General features: G+C 42.7%; 1 protein-coding gene and 1 non-coding gene across 2 annotated transcripts in view; one reads left to right on the top strand and one right to left on the bottom strand.

The window, feature by feature from the left end:
- Positions 1-20,769, top strand: part of LOC131265778 (tyrosine-protein kinase-like otk) — a 57,235-nt gene that overhangs the window by 13,370 nt on the left and 23,096 nt on the right. The window lies entirely within an intron of this gene.
- LOC131261572 (U5 spliceosomal RNA) lies at positions 582-703 on the bottom strand. Its single transcript, XR_009178189.1, has one exon. It is a non-coding gene; the product is annotated as a U5 spliceosomal RNA (small nuclear RNA).

Raw genomic sequence — 20,769 nt, forward strand, 5'->3', positions numbered from 1 at the left:
TTTTTTCCCCGGGGAGTCGTATGTCGACTCTGCTTTTTATACTTTTTGTTTCGGGCGGGCAAACTGCAATCAACCTGCGGGACGAAAAGCGATATCCTGGTGGCAGCTTTTAATTAATCAACGCATTTATACGCAGTGCAATTGCTTTCTTCTTTTCGTGCCTTTTTCATGCGTTCAAATTGCTGTCAATTAATATTTTACCTTTTTTCATGACTGAAAGTTAATTAACAATTAATTTAATTTTAAACGCAAAGGTATCGAAAAGTTGGAAATTCTGAAGGATCGACTGTTTTACAACTTCAATTAATGACCAACATTGTGTTACCTATTAGAACGGTATCGTGGCTTTCATAAGCAAAACTTAACTTATAGCTCCATACAGCTGGTATTATTTTATAAGTTTAAACGCTACAGTGTTCATACGAGCTAATTTACCTTTAAACATTTTGTATTTGTAGATTAGTACGGCATCGTGAAGTAAAAAGGCTTTTTTAAGCCAAACTTATAGCTCCATGCCCTGATTTTTTACACGAGCTGACGTTTCTTTTAAAATGTTGTATGTGTAGATTAGGTGTTCTGTTTCCCCGAAAGGAATCAGAACTGAACAAAAATTCATTTTAGACTCATTAGAGTATCCCTCTCCACGGAAATCTTTAGTAAAAGGCGAAAGATTTATTCGACAACTGAAGAGAGATCAGAGTAACTTGAAAACGGTCCCGCCGGTAGGTTATATCCCTCCGTACCGAATGTTGCTCTAGCGATGTCTAACGAAACCGTTCGCTGCCTTCCATGCATTCCCTTGCGAACATACGGTTTTGTTATGCTCGAACACACACAAACACATAGATACGCGTGCGCGAAGCGTTCTTGGAATCGCGAAACGTGTTTGACAGCATAAGAGTGAAAGAGAGGGAGAGAAGTGTTTACCCGGTTGGCACCGCGGTAGGAAAGCGATGGAAAGGGTACAGATAACGCCGCACTTGAGCGGAGTTTCAGCTGCGAATCTTTGCGTTCACGCTAGACAGTTGCCCTCTCTGTTTTCCACTCTATTGTCCTCTCACCTTATCGCGATCTCATCAAGCATAGAATGGCGTAGTTTTTCAGTACCGGCGGCGAAGGAAAACGACCGACCGGCGTTTTGGGATTGCTTTCCAAGGGATGCATGCTTTTGACAGTCATCGCTGTGTCGTGATTTGTTTGGACGCTATTTTTCCACGCTACTTCCCGCTACATTCAAAGGCGCACGACATGATTGCCAATTTATGGTTTGGGTGCTGCCCTTCGGTTTTGATAAATTGAAGTATGAAGCTATCAACAGCTTCAGTAGATTAGGAGCTGTCACGGGCGACGGACGGTGAATGACGAGAACCTTTGAGGGATATGTTTACATGGGACCCTTTTCTTAGCTTACCCTCCAGGGCTTATGAAATCTATTATCATTTATTTCTGATAATTGGTTGACATTCGCTCAAGGATTACGGAACGACAGAGGACAAACAAATTCGATACATTTTGCTTGCTTGTTTCATTTTATCACAATGATCTGTACAAATGCTTAAATTTCGCAAGATTATTTTCTGAAAAAATGCATGTTTGCGTTCGGAACGATTAAAAAAGACATTGTGAAAACATGGAATTTAAATCGTTAGCAAAAGTATTATTGTAAATTTTTCTGGTAGTTAGAATGTATAACAGAAATCAGATATATTTCTATTTAAGTTTTTCATGAGTTTCTTTTGATTATGCTTAGTTTAAACTTCTAATTATTTTTATGAGCGATACTTTTGGAAAGTTAACCAAACCCTTGGTCTACAGAACATAGTATGGCGATATTGCCCCTTGGTCTCCCATATTATTTTGCTTCCCTCATAAAATATACTAAATATTGACTTAGTACGTGATTCACAAACACTAAAGTGTGGAACAGCCAGTGGACTAGGTCTTAACGATGCTCCGATAGGATAACAAATGATGCATCATAGCTCTCCGCTGCTGACGCTTCAAACAAGAATCCAGTGGAGAAAATGAGACCATTCGACAGACTTTACTTGTCCATTGCCTGGTTGTTACCTTTTTTTAGTCGAATCGTCCTCCCAAGCTTTTCCAACGCGAGACAAAACGAAGGAATATCGAAATCGCGAACTTTACGGTCATTCTCGTGGAGTTCTCGGGAGATAGCGACGCTAAGAGGAACCGGGTCGCTGCAAGACGTCGGTTGTGCGGATTTCAGATTTTTGTTTTTTTCCTTCCTGTGGACCAGCTGCAAATATTCTTGTGCTTTGCATAAAACGCTGCCTTTCTCCCGAGCGAGGTCAGTTGCGACCGGCTGGTTCAGGGGTTGAAAAATTGCCCGTTTTGGATGTTGCCTTCGGCAGAACGCCACCAGCGTTTCATCGCGGTCCTCTTTTCTGGTCCATGGAGCTGCCGGTCCAGCGCGGGATAAAACGAATAAAACGACCGCGAAATAGTGGTGCTGGCTCCCTGGGAACGCCAGCCACTCGCCAAGAATGTCCGGGCCCGGACGCTGGGAAATGCCGCGGGGAACGGTATTTTCATTTTCCTCGCCGCCCTTACTTTTCTCGGTGTGTGTGTACCCTTCGCCGATCCTGACACTTTTCCGACGACTTTCCGGACCGCTGCCGTCTTCAAAGCGATTTAATTTATATCCTTTCCATTCTGGCTCTTCGGGCGTTCGCTTCCTTCCCGTCGCTTCGTGCGGTGGCGAGTATTTTTGCGGACAGAAGAAGTCTTCCGAGTCGCCGAGCAATAACCGTTAAATGATAAACAATTCTGAAATAGTGTTTTACGTTGTTTCGAAGGCACATGCGACTGAAGCCCCTTTATTTTATTTGCTCCAGCTCTTTCACAATGCCACCGCACTGTTGTTGATAAGTTCTTTTTAGAGAACCTTAAATTCAATTATTTTGTTTTTCAGGGAGATGAAAACTAGTGCGCAAAATACAAAAGTTTGTATCAAATTTAGAAGTTAAGAACATTTATTAAATAAGTTAAAATAATGTCGGAAAAGCACGTATTGTTTAATATTTTTCCACCTTTTTAACTTTCCTAAGTTACTCTCGAAAGTCTTTCTCTACGTTCTCTAGTGCTTCCCAATGTCAGTTGCTAATCGGGCTCGGTTTTGTACATCCGCGTAATGTGATACGTACAAGCAAACACCACTCGCATCGAAGGGGTGTTTCCAACGCCGGCTTTTCTTGTGATAATCGAACCGAATCGACGCACTTTTTCCTCTGCGTTGAGTAGCATGAGAAGGGAACGTTAAAACTAAAATATAAATCCACCGAGCAAGGGCCAACCCCTTTAACATGCTCTTAAACAACCTCTGGCAAACTTGTTTTCCTTTCCGTTCGGAGTTTTCCTTTCACCGACGTCCGTCAACGAGGGGGTGGAAATTTAATGAAACACAAGCGGGGGGTACAGGGGCAAAACCGAATTGATTAACCTCCTTTGGCTCTGTTTTTTGTTTAGGGTGGTTCGTTGGTTGGTTGTGTGTTCCTCCCAATTGCATTTACCGGGCGGACGATCCTTTCCGTACGATTTTCCCCCACCTTCCGTGGATTAAACACGACCAGGATTTGCATTTTGCGTACGATATTCAATATCCTGTACTAAGGTGGGTGGAGAGAAAAACGAAATAGGTGTTTGCAGACAGGATACATCGACTTGCAGACAGGATACATTCGAGCGGACTTATCAGTCAGTTGGGATTTGCCATCTTTTTTCTCTCCTTTTATTTTTTTCAATAGCTCCATATCAGCCTACGGGAAAAGGCACCACCAAACTTCCGTCTCGTTTTTCCTTACGAGACCTGATCCGGTCCCCTCCGTGGATAGGATAACTAGTTTCTCTACTTGCAGGAGCGCGATTTCAACCAGGGTTGCATTATGGTTCCCCTTGGGTTACGCCGGCAAGATTGGACGTATTTATGGCTCGTTTCCTTTTTTTCCCTGTTCGGGAAAAACTTTATCGCTAGCAGGACGAAAATGAAGGGTAAAAAGTGCGCCTGTTTTGTTCCCTCCGTTGTTGTCCCTTCCCTAGAGGAGAAGGATTCGTTTTCGACGCCTTCCACGCGTACTCGCTGTGGTTATGTTGTGTTTTTCCCCCCTCCCGTGCGCAGCACGAGGGGAGAATTAAACGGAGGAAGTTGTGTTAAATGGTCAGTTGTTAGCTTCATGTCATATTATGGAACTAGGCTGTCAAAACTCATTTCAGGGGAAATCTGCATCGACGGTAACGAGACAAACACCGCCGGCCCCTTCCTTTTTGGGGGGATTTCGATTGAGTTTTCCGTCGCGGTGGCTTTTTGATGCTTGCTGCTTGCCGACATAATTACCAATGCTGATTTTTGTGTTTGTGGTTGCAAAATTATTAGCACGCGATGGGTTGTTGAATTATTTAAATCAACAATCGTTTACCGAAAGCAAACACTTTGTAGGGAATTGTTGTGTCCGTTGGCAGAATAATTCCATAATCATGTTTTCCAATGATTCGTTATGATTGTATTTCAACCAAAATGTAAACCCATTTACAATGTAGCAACGTTGTCCCAGTCATAACTGTCAAACGCTGTTTTCGGTAAACAAACAATTCTAGAATCTAAAAATCCAGAACCAGAGCATCTTAAGGGGACGGGAAATGAAGCGTAATCGCTAGCGTAATCGTGTTATTCTGTTGGTCAATCTGCCAAAAGAATTTTGATTTACCTACCCTATAATCGCATACGTAGTCTTGTCAGAACGTAAACAAACGAATCAATTATTTATCAAATTTCTATGATTATTTAGCATAATATTTGTATTTTTTAACAATAAGCAACAAAATGATATGCAACAAAATGAAGTAGCTTCAAGAAATGGTGCCATTTTTACCAAATTGCAAGACATAAACAAAGCAAAGATGACGATGAATATCGATGATACACGAGAAACTTGTTGTTTTCTAAAAGTGTTTTAATGGCGAATTGAAACTCGTGGGCATGTGAATACTTCAAAAGTAAATCGTATTTTTCCTACTTTAATTTTAATATGTCAATGTCAATGTTATTTCCAATGATAAATTTTCCAATAATTCTAGATCATCAACCAACTTACTTTAATCTTTTGATATTTGCTTTATTTTAGAATCACAATTTTTTTCTAACTCAATAACTTTTCAGGGAATGGACTCAGTTCCATGTGATTTATCTCCTTTTTCTTGATCCAACGACCAGAATAAATACGATCGAGATGAAACGAATGACACTCGTCCACGTCGTTCTGATTGACCGTCGTTGCAAATATATCCTCGCCTTCAAGGCAATACTTTCCGCCTCACCAGTTTATTCGAATGTAGAAAGAAAAAAAGTGTCTTTTCTTCTTTCACTACCACTTCGACCGGTTCACCTGTATCTTCCTGTCCTGGCGGCATCGCTTCTGGAGTTCCGAACGGCAGATCGGCAGCGTATCACGATTTGAACTTCATTCCCGGAGCGATATGAAGTTTTACGTATGGGAATCATGTTTAATGTGATGCAAAAGAAAATACGCCCGACAGAACGAAACAGCCGGAGTGTTTCGCACGGTCGCGCGGGGGCGGTTGGGAGGGGGAAGGGAGGTGGAAAACCCCTTTTGCCGGTGCTCTTCCCGAGCATTGGCAGGCTAATAAGTATGCACGGGTCGTTTTTCCATCCGTGCGACGCCGACAAATGAAATACGATCAACAGCTTCGCTTCCAAGCCGCCGAAGACAACCGAGGGTCACGTCTGGGGAAAAGAGGGAGGTAGGAGGAGAGACAGGGTGTGCTTTTTATTACGTGCTTCCAACGGTCAGCAGGACCACTTCTCTTGGTTTCTCGGGAGCCTCCAGTTCCGCGGCATTTGCAAGTCTCCTTCGTTCCATCCGGGATCGTAATGAAAAACCTGGTGGACTGCGAAGTATCCACTGCATGCCTGAACAGCTATCGTTGTGTGTGTGTGTGTGTGAACGCTATAAAAAGGATGCAATGATTTATGAGGAAGGTAAAATGAGGAAGTGGTCACCAGAGGAGAGAAAGGACATGGGCTAGGTGAAAAGGACACTCTACCAACCCCTCGAAGAGGCACAGCTGAAGGGCTTCATCCATCGGCTTGTTGCCTCGGGCTTGTAGGGCTCGATTGGCCTGTCTCGAGAACACTTTTGCGATATCGGACGTCGCAGAATTCGGTGTTCCGGAACAACCGCTTCCGCGTGTGCCTCAAGTGCAACGAGATGCAAATATTTGCCATTCCATTTGCAACGAAAATAGCACCATCGACGAAGCGCAATGACGGTTGTAGAAGGTCTACACCGTTCGAGAGGATCCAGAGTCAGTCGCCGGCGGATAATTATACAACCCATAGCTCCCGAAGCGACCACGGCGTGAGGACACGGTTTGGACATTTTTCCCGCCGCAAACTATCGCAAAACGCTGACAGCTCAATGGCGCTCCCCGCTCTTGGACGGAGGACAAAAGGACTGTGGAGTATAAAAGAACAAGGACCAGGTGGGGATAGCGGGGGGAACGTCTTTCACAAGGCCTGGAAGCAGTGGAAATGCATGCACACAAAGAAATCATATTATCCCGCTATTTATAAATCATGCTCATGTCCTTAGCGTCTCGGCGAAGGTCGAAGGTCCTGTAGCATAACGTGTTGGATTTGGCAGATAACTTATTTTTTTCACTGAACAACGAGTACCGTGCGATCCTGGAGGAGGCTTTGGGGAAATGAACCGATGGAAATGGCGGCTGGGGAAAAAAAGGAAATGTCTCATTTTAGGATACAAAAGCATTCTTGCCTCTCTACGATTGAGTTTGTGGTTTTTCCCGTTTTTCGTTAATTACTCCATTTATTATTTACGACTGGACCATTTTTAACCGTCTCATTTGATATTTATGTACCTCCACCCCCCCACCCCCTCTCAGTCCCTCCACCAAGTGCTCCCTGCAGCCACCACTCGGCATCGAACATCAACTTAAAATAAGTACCGAAAATAAGATTAAATAAATTCAATCAACCACCAGCAAATGAATGAATGGATGAAAAAATGCACATGCGAAGTGCATTCGATGCACATCGTCAATCAACTGCCTGCACTCCAGCTCGCTCAGCGGTTCGCGAATGAGAAAACAGTGATAAAATGGGAAAACGAAAACAGTAAAACATACCGATGGTAATGGAAACATCGCAATTAAACAATAAAGTAAAAAAAGAAACAAAAAGAAGACAAAGTGAGCGAATTAATAAGGACAAATTAAAATGGAACATCGGAACCAAATTTCCGGCAAAAACGAGATGGGCCTGGGGTTGAACAAAAACTGGTCGTAGAGCACATTTGAATTGCAAAAGTATGTCACATAACATAAACTTCTCTCCGCTTCGATAATGGATCTTCATAGTAATTTAATAGAATTTCCCACAACTATACGAATTTGCATGCTTGAAGTAATTACATATGTTATTTTCCAATATAACGATATATCTTAAGGTTGGGTGAAACGTTCTTATCTAAATTGGAAGACTCGTGTGATATTTCTTTATTATCTGGAAAAGGCTGAAATAATACAACTTTCTTTTTCTTTATTTATTGGTATTTTTTTCGGTTGTATTTTTTTGAAGATAGTGTAGTTTTTGATTAATGCAATTTGATCACTTACAATTTTGTGTTTGTTTACCTTTTTCCTCGAGTTTGCTTTACTTTTGCTACATATTTGTTATATCTTTCATTTGATTAGAAAATTGTTTCAATAGAACTTACTTTTTTAAAATTTGCAATCCTCAACCGGTTGCTTTAATTTGTTTAAAGTCAAATACAATTTTTCGGTCTACAAAAGAGTGCTTTTCGGCTTGCTAGAAAAAAAAAGCTTTCGTGCCCCTGAAACGATTCGGATACTTTGAAGCAAAAACGCTCAACTGGGGGAAATTAATTAAATTTTCGGAAATGAAATAATTTTCCCCCCAAAAGAAAGGCCAATTGTACCGCCTGCGAAACAAACCACGAGCGATCCGTACTTACACCAGCGAGAACAAAACACCGAGGCCTGCCAAGTGCTCACTTGGTTGAATCCTTTTCCATTCATTCGAGCGCACACTGAAACGCATCCAAATACGATGGGCCCACCGCAAGTGCAGTTGCATCCACCGCATGTGCAGTTGCACGTTGCTGCGCTTGGTCGCGTCGAAAGGTTATTTCTATGGGTTTTGTATGCACACTTTTATTCGCTGCTTTCTTTCGCCCGGCGGTTCGTGTTCCCGTCCGCCTGGGGGTTGGTGGAGTGCCCATCGCTTTATGCATCGCAGTGTTCTCATCAGCGCACCACGCGCGTTTGTGCCGCTCGTTAGTGGTGGTCGCGGCTTATTGAGGAGTGGGGAAAAAAAGGGCAACTACAATGACACACACACCGAATGTGGCGATTCCAGGCCGGCGAGTTTTTACATGGCGCGCTTCGCGATGGGTTCCACGCCGCAGATGCTGGTTGGTGCACATTCGGGCTCACCCGACCATGTGTGATGTTCTGCCGCGAAGACTGCTCGCCTCCGGGCGGACGAGCGTTAAATTAAATGAAGGTAAAAGCAACGCGAACGTATGCGGAAATTATGCGATCCTCACAATGCTCCGGAAAGGGAGGCGACGAAGGCAGGATATTGAAAGCGGGGAAAGCGGGAGAGGCCAGGGACACTGTAGCGGGAACTTTGTGCATAGTGTTGAAGCCCCCCCGGGGGAGGGCAGCTTTCCATTTGGCGAAGGAAAACTCTTCCGGTTAGAATACGAGCGAGCGAAGATTTGTTGCACCAGACAGTTCTTCGGGCCAAATAAAGCGTAAAGCCTTCCTTCCGCCCGGGAACGAATTGGCGCGACCTAATGAGCTTGCGCTCCTATTGCGCCGCCATGTTTCATTTGCAAATACCATTTTCAATTTCGAACTTAAAATATGCTGCAGTGCATTTGCATAAGCCGAGCCAGGGCAAACTTTTCCAACGGTGATGTTTTATGGTGCATACACTTTTCTTTTTTGCGAAGTGGTGCAGTCGGATTTTGAAGTACAATTGATTTTGCTAGCTTTTTGTAAACTTAAGTTTGATTAAAACGACATTCAGTATCTAAAGTAAAGCAAAAATAAAAAAATGTTTAAAAGCAAGACAGTTAAAAACAGTGAGAAACAAAATGGTTAAAAACGAAAAATGTAAAAGAACTCGGGAGCCGAAATGGTGCAGTTAGATTTTAAAGTACAATTAAGCTATAGCAATTATAATTAAGTTAAGCTTTTTGTAAACTTAAGTTGAAATAAAACTACATTCAGTAGCTTATTAAATCAAAAAATATTCAAAAGTAAGACAATGAAAAACAGTGAGAAACAAGATGGTTAAAAACGTAAAACTCAAAAGAAATCGGAAACCCAGGCAAAAGTGGGCACATTTACTGTCGATGAATCAAATAATTACACAATTTGAATGTAATGTTTGGTAGTGGCGTTCAACGATATCACTGCATTGTGTGTGCAAATTTGATTCGTTATGTGGAAATTTTTACATTCTTCATAGTTGATATGTTTTCTTTTTTTTTTAAATTTTAGATTATAGTAATTTCTTAAATGTTTGTGGTGTTTTCACAGTTCAATAAGATATTTCGAGCTACTAAATATCAAATTTGATTTGGAATCTTTTTTGATGCTGCATGCAGTTCCTAAAGATACATTTGTTAGGAGACGTATCAAGAATGGCCCAGGAAAACATTGACAAAAATAAATGCAAGTTTTCCTTTCTAAAACGCTAAGTCGCGTCGTCCAATGTTTCAAGATTTGTGTGCATCTTGCCACATTCTACAACTCAAAGAAGAAAAGCATTAGTAGCGCCTCGAAAGTAAGCATTTCTCCTTCCTACTTGAACTATCAAACCTGCATTCCCATTGTTCTGCCGCTTTCACCATAGCAAAAACCATACTCGCTCGTTGAAATTTGATCCGATGCAATCCCGCAAATCGGTGCCAATAGCAAAAATGAAATGCATTCACATCTGTGGGGCAGCCGGTTTTTCTTCTTGGCTTGCGGAACAAAAGAGGAACCATCGGCGCATTTTCTATCAGTCCACAGCCGCTCGCTTTTCACCGCATCTCTGCAGCGTTGCTTTGTTTCAGCAGAGGGTTTTGTTTTGCTAGTATTGACGATGCACAATATTGTGGAATTGTTTGCTTCCGTTATCTGCAGTTGCATCGCGCTTCATTGTGTTATCATCCCTGGTTTTATATTTTCTTTCCTTCGGTACGCTTCCGTTGGTGCGTTTGGTATTATTATGGCACGAGCATCCGGCATGCCAGATGCATTTTGTTTTCCATTTTTTTCCTTCGTAGTGCAGCCGCTGGCGGTGAGTGGCGAGCGTGCGGAAATGCTGCAAATTCCCGCGTTATATCGTGCAGTTATTAAGAATTGGCGACCCCAGGAGGAGCTGCCGAAGAAAGGGATGCTCCTAACAATGCGACGAGCAGGGCAAGCAATGCCAAATAAATGAAGAGAGAGATTACGAAGAGTTTGGATTATATTCATTTCCTGCGCCCCCGGGATTGATGCGCAGAGGCAACGCTGAGGCTAATATTTATGCTCCACCGTCTATTGTTCCGCCACAATGGCCACTCAGCTCGTATGAATGGACGAGCAAATAAAGAACTCGTGAAGCATCTTCTAGGGTCATGGATGTGAAACTGGTGGCTGTTGCGAAGGAATTAAAATTAACCGACATGTCTGCACGTACGTGTGCGGGAAGCTCTTTCTCGAATCTCGCTGCTATTTGTTTTGGTTTTTATTTTTATGTTGCACAAAGAACAGGGGGGCACAAAGAAAATTGCTCATCAATCTGAAAGGATTTGGTAGAGCAAAACTAAGGGAAATAGTAACGCGGTTGAATGCCTACACGACTTCGTCAAACACGACTTTGTTGGGAAACATATTTACATTGCATATATGCTCTGCGTAATTTTGCTCAGAGCTTTTCCCATTAAATTTGAGTAGTGTAATGTATCCTTTTCAATACCTTGTTTTCCTTCCTTTATCAATGTCTAGACAGTGGTTTTAAAACATTTCTTTCTCTTTTCTTTCACAGGTAAGCACAATACAAGCAACCATCATTAACAACAGAAGATGTGGAAACAAGAGTCTAAAAATGTAATAACTGCCTTCCCCTTTGCTCAAAAATTAAGTTTTTTCCAATGTAATCCGTGAATCAACTCTATTCTATCCTTTCGAAAGTATTCTTTCGGCCACTTTAGCTAAGCTGAAAAATGTAACGAGGTGATTTAAAATGCCCTCAAGTGGGTATGCCAATTTCACATTTGACTAATCCTATTTACAGCAACCGACATTTTTTGGAAATAGAATTTCATCGTCTGACTTTCTCATACGCCGAAGGCAGCACTGTGAAGATCTAATTTATTCCTCAATAACAGCTATCGATGGCGTTGGTGGAATTTTTATTCGCTAAATTCGACATTTGCGGCAATTTGAAAAGTCAAAGTGTTCCTAACGTTCGCTGCTGAGCGAAACACGAAATAGAGCTTATTGTGCCGTGTGGAGGCTACCATGCCAGCCAACCGGCATCCACTGGCACACGTTGGATGCTTACTGTGGACAAAAAAGAATTAGACACGCTCACAACCACTGCGTCGGAGGGAAGAATGTAAAACCCGACCGGGGCCCGACCAGGCTGGCAGGCGAGCAAGATAATAATTTAAGGTCATTAGTTTCTTTCAGCACCTACATTTAAAAGCATTCTACGATGGTCCGGGACAGGAGCAAAGGATACGGCGGATAAGATATCCGCATGGCGATGATGATGATGGTGCCTTTTATGCTCGGGCCCATTTTTGCAACCAATTCCCCCACTTCCCACGACGCCCACGGTCGGTGGATCGGGGCCGATTGTGGTGGCAGCTTGGCTCGACTCGAGGTTGCACGCGGCCCCGGGTTTGTGGCCAAGGGTAGGAAGCCGTTGGTTGCTGTGTTGTTCCGCTCAGCCTCTCAACTTGGGGGCACTGTTCACGATCCATAGGCTATCGAGGTGTTATCGCGCTATGCAAAATGGGTATACATCACTCTAGGCTTTGCCACTGTGGGTGGCAAGTGGCCGGGCTTTTGTCCAAAATTGATCGTGGCACAAAATTATTGAGTGATGAAATTTAATTTGTTCAGTTCGAAATATTTGTAAACACAAATATGAAAAATATTTATATCAAAGTAATATTAATATTCCTGGTTTAGACGAACAATTGTCGATCATTTGATCAATTGTAATTAGATGCAAGGTACTTACATTAACCTGTAAGCTCTATCTTCGCTAAATAGATCATTCATTTTCTTCTGCATCAGCATCAGGAATTTTCTTCCTGATCAAACTTAACTAGCCATAGGCGGGTTTAACTTATATAAGGGTCGCTCCACAGAAAAGAAGAAAATTTAAATACTTCAATGATATTGGCTTTGAAAAATGAAGCTTTTGTTTTTTTATTCTAAAAGTAGCTTGACGCCTCGTCAATTCTCGGTGAAGAAGGGATTGAGAGTTATGGTTTTAACTTTTTTATTGAGAGCTATGTTTTGATTTAATAGTTACAATAACGGAATGTTTGGAATGGTTGATATTTTATCGATTGCTCCGTGTTGTATAAATCCTGTTGTATAACTTTGGTGGATACACCTTGACATATGTGTACATGGTTGTTTTGTTTGTCAACCATCTCTTCAACGACATCTGCTCTGCTTAAACTTAATGTGTGGAAAGACGGTTCAGTATTGCCCGAGTTTTTAGTATGCGCAAAACTCCATACATAAAAAGAGATAAAAAATGTAATAGATCAGAATTCGGTAGAACTGCGTATCTTTTTTTATGCAAAAAATTATGACCAGTGAATGCTGTGCCAGTTCCCACCGTTCGCGTTGAGCCGCTTTTAGCGGAATCGACGGGAATGGGAGACGCGATAAAGAGCAAATACAGGTATTTTTATTATTATTTGGATCGCGATATCCCTCCTCCCTCAAGCTCCCACGGGACGATCGCGTCCCATCCCATCGTCATTCAGCTTAAGTTCTTCCCCCTTCGTCTCTCTCTCTTTCCCCGAATTCCGGAGCTATTAGCAATCTTCCCCCCGTTGCGTTCACGTTCCCTCGCCGCGAAAAGGGCGAACGATCTCTTAACGATTTGCGAATTATCCGCCCATTTCTTTTTCCCTCGGCGGCTGCTGCGACTGCCTCCATTCCCCCCTCCCCTCCATAGGCCGCGGAATCGCTGTCGATCGTTTCTCACGTTTGGGGCGATGATCAGCGTCTTCGTCGGCCGCAGAACCGGCGGTAGATTTTTGCATCACACCAACCATCAAACCGGACTTGATTATTTTGCCCAACCTTCTTTGCCTGTGTGTGTATGTGCCTTTCCAGAACAGAGGAAAACGCGCGGCGTTGCTTACATTTAGCTGTTGCGTGCCTCGAGCAAGTTCAGGGGTGTTCCGATGTAAGGAACCGAGGCTCGGTGATGGGCTTGTCTTGGAGCTCCGTTGATCTTTTGCCTTTTGCTTGCCATCTATTCATTTTGTGGACCATCAGTGCCTGCACCGGACGGCTCCTTCAACCGCCCGACTCGATTTAATGGAAGGGCATAAAGCCCGAAACGCATAAAACCGAGAATGAGATTCGCGCAACTCACCCTTTTCATGCTTCAACCCTAAGGAAAAGCGGATGCTGCTTCGTTCCTTCTCTTCGACTCTTGTGGTTTGGTGTCTCGATTAATGTGTGTGTGTGTGTGTGTCTCGATTGCATTCACGTTTTGCTGTTTATTGAACCGGCGTTTGACGGTGTCTCAAGCCAATCGCACCGAATGGCGACCGCACCAAAATAATCTTATTAATTTCCATTTCTCCATTTGCCGTTGATCGTTTCATCTGAAACGAAAACGTCTTCGACAAAACTGATATCCAAATTGTAATGTCCACCGAAAAGGCTGGCCCCGCGGTGGAATGTGTTCTTTATTTTTCGTTTCATTAGAACCTGTTTTTGGTTCTGGCGGCGAAGGAAACGAGGTGCGCGGTGCTTTTAAAACAAAATATGTAATACCGGCCGTCGGTATCGGTTTGCCGGGGTTTTTCGCTTCGGCTTTTTGTGTTTCACATTTTTCAAGATGAAACCGATGCATTTTGTTGATTGCTTTGTGATAGGATGGGAGGTTTTGCTCCATCTTCGTGGGGGAGATATAATTTCTGCCCGATGGACAGGTTTTCTTTATTTCTCTTTGCTGTGTCCCGCTTGTGAAACATGTTTCGCCGTTGGTTGCATCGATTTGATAAGCAGTAAACGGCTGTTAATTGATTGCACGAATTAAGCGTTTCGCATTAATTGATCTTTTCGGAAAAGATCTTGTTCATGCTTTGATGCTCGATGAGCGCCCAAGGGTTCTATCGATTACATTTGCCATTTTTCATCTTGATTTTTTTTATTATCATAAATACTGCACTTTGTTTCTAGTACTGATAAGGCTTTTTACTGAATAAATTGGTTTGCAATGTTTTTTAATCGGGGGGTCCGCGACAGCCGAGCGGTAGCGCCGGTTAGAAAATCGACCCATGAGCGCCGGGGCTCACCACCTCGACGGCGTGGGTTCGAATCCCAACCGAGACCGGACCCTCCCCTGTACGAGAGGACTGACTATCCACGTACAACAGGGAAACAAGTCTCGTAAGCCCTTAACGGGCAGGCATGACCAAGAGGTCGTTACGCCAAGAAGAAGAAGAAGAATGTTTTTTAATGTTCATTTCCATTTTTTTTCATTCTTATAAATTTTCATTAGGTTATAGTTTTATTTCAAATTTAGTATTTACTTTTTACGAATGTTAAAATGTTATGCAAAGCAATCATAATTTTTTATATACTCCTCGAGACTTAATTAAATTGGTTCAATTTAATACCTTCAAGTGGTGCCTTAAAACATAAAAAAAGGTAATAAATTCATAACTTTGGACGATGCATGTGTGGCTGAAAATAAAATACAATTATCGCACGACGGTTTATTACCTCTCACCATGTTGAATGTTTGCAAAATTTCATGCTTTTATTTTGTTTCATTTGTTGCATCTCCTTTCTGCTCATTAGAAAGTACGAACGTGTAATGCTCGTGCATAACAATTCGGAGTACTTTTTTCACTTCTACCTCAAAGATCGTTCCCAGCCTACTTTGATTATTCCCTGCTCCCCCTGGGTTTAAGCTCCACCGATTTGAAGAGCGGCATAAAATTTTACGTTCGCCTTTTAACTACCCCCGGTGCGCCTCGAAGGTGGTGCACTCTGGCGGCTTCGGTTTTAGCCAAGACGCGAGAAAACAGCTCGTTAATGCGTTAACGATTCCGCGCTCTTCGATCCGTTTCCTCGGCGTTTTAAGAATTGAGAAGTAAATACGAAAAACGAAAAAAAACGGGAACTAGCCTAGCCTATGCCTACCGGCTGGAGGAAAAAAAAACCAGTGGTCGCGCTAAACGTTCGATGGCACCCAATAAAAGTGTTCCGTGATTGGGTTTATTTTGTTCGCCTCGCCGTACCTCCATCATCCAGCTTGCCGGAAACTACTGGTCTGGATAGCGTCCCGTCGCGACCGGGCCAATGGTTGAGGCTCGTCGTAAAACACCAGGCGATAAACGGTTTAACAGCTATCCAACTCCAGGCCCACTCCACCGTTACTTTTGCCGCGAATTTATCACATCCGGTGCGGTTTTGAGCAGAACTTTAGAAGAAGTACTACGTCTATTCGGGACAGGTTTCTCCAGAGAAGGAACCACCGGTCATTAAAGTTGCACAAAAGGTGTGCATAAAAATCAGGCACAGAATGTAATGAACATTTTCCGTTTTGTTGCTGCGTACTCTGTCATCTTTGCGATCACCTCAATACGTTCGGTATTGAGTTGATTGGAATAGCCATTTGTGATAAACTCTTTACTTTTTATTTAATCTCTATATTAACCACAGGGTTTTGATATACAAATCAGATGGAATATAAGAATTAATAGGAAAATATTAATATCCTTGATTCCATCTTTTGTTTATGCACTTAAAGGGGATTTAAACGATTGCAACATTCACTTGACAGCAACTGTCAAACGCTCATCATTTCACTTATGTGAAACCTAACTTGGCATGTCTAAACGCGAAATAAACAAGCAATTTTAGTTGTGCAACTAAAATTTCACTTAACGTAGCCACTCTAGAAATTTACTTCACAGCAATGAAATTTGTTTGACAGTTGCTCGACTGACAGCTTCAGAAGGAGTCAACAGTATAAAATCATTTAAAATAATCGTTAAACGAAATAAACAAAGTCGTTTTATGCGATTTAAGTTCACTTGCATCATTTACAACGCTAAATAGGTATTATTATTCATTTTAGAGATGAAATTATATAGGTCATTTACAATTCGGAATAGTTTATTTACCGGTTCCTCATTGCCGGTTGACAGTTAGCGTTAATTTGTTGTTAGTCGTGTAAACGAATGATGAGTTCGGAAACATTCAGTTCACTGATATGAAGAGGAATGAAAGTTGCTGTCATCGATTTGCACCTTTACTGAACACTCGTGTGTGCAAGTTTTTAATATTAAAACATGCGTTTCACACAAGATTTGATTGATACTTTCAAAACAAACTATTGCATTAGAGACCCCCCTTCATTGTTGCCATTTGACCATCATTCTCTGAAGTTCTCCAAAGGTTGCCAAGCACTGAGCTAACCGTAAACCTTTGAGAACAGAGATCCAAATTGAGCCACACGGAGACAGAGACCCACCTCAACCGTATGCCTAACCACACAGCGTCATTTTTTGAGGGACGAAACCGAACACCGTCTCCAACTTCGAACGGTAATCATGCCAAAATAGCCCCCAGCCGGTATCGGTGGACGGGTTTCATCCACACCGCCGCCGCCTCCGCTGCACGCTGCTTCTTTGAAGTTAATCCGAACCGATGGGTGCACTCAGTGCACATCAAGTGTAAGCAGCTTGGGTGAGATCGAATTTCTCGGTGTATGGTTGGTTCCCAAAGGGCCATAAAATGGTACGCAAAAAAACGAACTACTGCTTCATTGCAGGATCTTTTGAGAGTTAAACTACCCTCATTTGGTCAAGCTGTACATGTGAAATGTGCTTTAGTTTATCGTTATCTTCTCTTAACCTTCATTAATCCCTTTCAAGACCCCCCGGGAGGGCAAGGTTTTCCGTTAATAATTTTAATGATAAGTGCAATAAACGAATTTCCCTGTTTCGGTGAGCTCGCCCTCGTACCGGCGGTCGAAAACATAAACAAAGAAAAAGTATATCGTCGTTGTTTATGTTTAATTTTCCAATCGTTCGTTCGTGGTCCGTTTTTGAAATGGGCGACACCGATGGAGTCATTCGAGTTGAGAACTACAAACAGAAAATGTTGAACAAAACAAAAAAAAGGGAAAACATGCCCTTCCAGAAACCCCTCCCCCCTCTGTCCTCCTTGCAGAATCATCTCGAGCAGAGCGTTCCTCCGATTACACTCCGAGACGAGAACAGAAGAGCAGGCAAGTTGCTGGTGTGTATAATTCGTGGTGTAAAATGGTGTAGCTCCTAAGGTAAACAATTTCTTCCCCCTTTTTCGGAGTTTGCAGCGACTTTTACAGCGACTCCATCAATATCCCGCCCCAGTTGTCGATGCCGGCTGCCCTCCGACGTCCGTGAAAGGGTCGATCGTCAAAAGTTTCGCTCCGTCCGAATTGCTCGTTTGAAGTCTGACCTTCTGTGTTCTACCCGTTCTCGATGTGACGATGCCACGGAAAGGATCCATGTTTGGCTTCGGCATCGCACAAAAATACACGACCAAATGCGTAATTCAATACGGCCAATGCTGCCAAGAGCGTCATCCGGTCGCAACGGAGCCGGTTTCGGCAAACGGGGTTGGACAATGGACGCTCTGTGGAGCAGTGAACACCGTGACATAAACCCTCGGCGACAGTTATGGTTTGGTTGGGTTCTCCAGCCACAGCTCTCGGGATATCCGGACGGTGCTAATTTGACTTTGCAGTCGGGATCGGGGATCTACTCCATTGTGCCGGGAGTTCAAACGGGAGTAACACAAACACATCGTAATTTTGTTCCTCGCCGAATGCCGATGGAGGCGGCGTCCACCATTGGTTGGTAATCCTGTAGTTCACGCGCTGGCGGACGAAAGATGACACGACAGCAATTTGCTATCAGGGCTTATGGAGACCGGTGCTCGCTTGACTTACTCATTCGGACCAATGTGGAACTCCTCCTCGTTTGGTGTTCGTGGTGTGAGAGAGTGGTAATTCGTTGCCATAGTACACCGTACTCCGCGAAGAGTTCTTCCAGCCTTTGTTGTTTACACTGGCGCGGCACTCCCAAACGAACGCTCCTTGTTGGATGGCGATCCTCCGATGTGCTCCGGCTAGGAACCTTTATTTTTATATACTTTCTTCCGACACCCAAGCAATAACACACCAAGCATGTGCAGCAGCACCGGTAGCAGTCTGGCGTGTTTTCCCTCGAATGTGTGGGTACCGAATCCATTAACGACACTGATGTGCATCCATTCCACTTCCCCGCCCTCGCCCCTGTATCGGGCATGGGAAGTTTTCGGAACGAAAGATAAATCATAAATAATTATGTTTATGAGTCGCCGCTCCGGGTTGTGTATGTGTGTGTGTTTGGTTGGTCGGAGATGATGCATCTAGAGCCGCTGCAGTTCGAAGGGACGGCTTCTACCGACTCTGGTTGTAGTTCGCGTTGCATCCTTTGAACTCCCGACCACGCTGATGGCTTCCTGGCTATTTCCGGGGACCGCTTCATGGGCATTGCCTTGTGCATGTTACGTTTTTTTATGCATAAAACATGTAAATAAAACGACGCTTTTTAACTAGACAATGCAGAAAACTAAATAATATTATTGTATAGAAAACTGTTACTTAAAATAAAAAAAAACAGTATTTTGGTTTACAATATTTTGGTTTACAATATTTTGGTTGAAATTTTCTTCGGTTTTACTTCCCTACGTTCTCCAATGTTTTGTTCTAATTGACTTCAAATACTCAGCATATTTTACATCAAATCAAAGATAGAATACCCCAGTTATGCTTTAATCTAATTTTTTTATATTCATTATTATCATTAAGTGTTTTTTTTTTCATTTTGAAGATTGAAAATTTATTTAATCATTGTAGTTGCCACTTCGTGAATTGCTTTGGTTATTGCTTATAAATATCTTACGATAACTCTGCCATTCTCAAACCGTTGGGGTAAGAGGTGGGACTCATCATCATCATCATTTACTCAACTTCGGAAAAGCATAAATTCCAGACTGAACTTCTGTTTGGTTTATCATGGTAGTACCAATTAACTGTGTGTTGTTAATGTTGTAAGCTTTACAAATTGTACAAAACAAGGAGGAACACCTAAACTTACAGTACAATATACTTCCAATAAATATCGCTTTCGTCTACAGCAGATCATCCTATCTTCTCTCTTACCAACCGAAAACACAGCAATCGCGATTTATTCCAAACTTTACAACCGCCCTTAAACGTCCGCAATGAAGTCGTGTACCGGACGGCGTGAGCATGGAGCATAATATTTATGATTGTTCCCCGCGAGCACAGCCACAAACTGCATTCCGTTCGGGCAGTGCAACTGTGTGACCCTCCCCCCCGTTTCTTGGTTCGTCGCAACAATTTCTTCGTGCATGGAAAATCTACATTTGCTTACCGTTTGTTTGTGCCACATCAGCCTCTGACCTGCGACCCCAAAAAGGACACGAACCGCTAGCTTCACTTAAGCAGTTCCTGGTCGCTTCTGTTACTTTCCATTAACCCGTTTGTGTTGTATTGTGCCGGGCGGAAAAGGGGTCAAATTTATGCATAAACCCCTTCTAAACGACGGCGATGGTGTGGTGGAGATGTTGAACACCAGACGGCAATTGTCGAGCTTTGAAATTGTTTTCCTACAAAAGCGAGCTTCGGGCAAGGAGATCAGCTCTGTGTGTGTGTATGTTTCTGTAGCGGTTCGGTTCGTGTGGACTCCGACATTCGCTGACTAGATGAGACTTTGGGGTTGTAAATTTTCATATGCGCAATGAAGCCAACGAAAAGCCACCGGCCACAAGCTGAAAAGGCCACAAGAACTTATTTTCTTAGCCAGGGGACAAGCTTGTTCCTTCCAGAAGGGAAACTGTTGAGGAGGATTGATTCAAAGTTTTAAATTTAAATATTCAAATACTGTTTGTTATGTTTACAGTGAGTAAAAGTTTTTTGGAATAGTATAGTTTTGTGTATAAACGACAATTCCTTAGATATTTTATCTTCAGGATATGGTGTTGTGGAACGAACTTCCAACTATTATTTTCAATTAACTACTTGTTTCATGTAGTGAATTATTGTTCTCGGAAATTATTTCACCACTTCATTTCCCTTGTGCGAGCTGCTGGGCAACACTATTGAAGTTTCAGGACCCTTGTGCAAGCAAACGAAACTTTTCTCGTTGGTTTATCCTTCCCCATCCTCTAAATTTTTGCGGTTTTGTACCAGGATTATATTTTCCTACCGTTTCATTGCGCTGCTCTCGACTGGTTAAGATTATTTTAAACTGAAAGCATTGAAGTGTGTATGTTCTTTTCATTTTCTTCTTTTTTTTCGATAAATTAAACAGCATTTCAGCGGGAAAGTTAACAAAGACAACATTCTCGACGTACAAACAAACAACATTC

Source organism: Anopheles coustani, chromosome 3 (assembly GCF_943734705.1).
Source record: "Anopheles coustani chromosome 3, idAnoCousDA_361_x.2, whole genome shotgun sequence".
Classification (NCBI taxonomy): Eukaryota; Metazoa; Arthropoda; class Insecta; order Diptera; family Culicidae; genus Anopheles; species Anopheles coustani.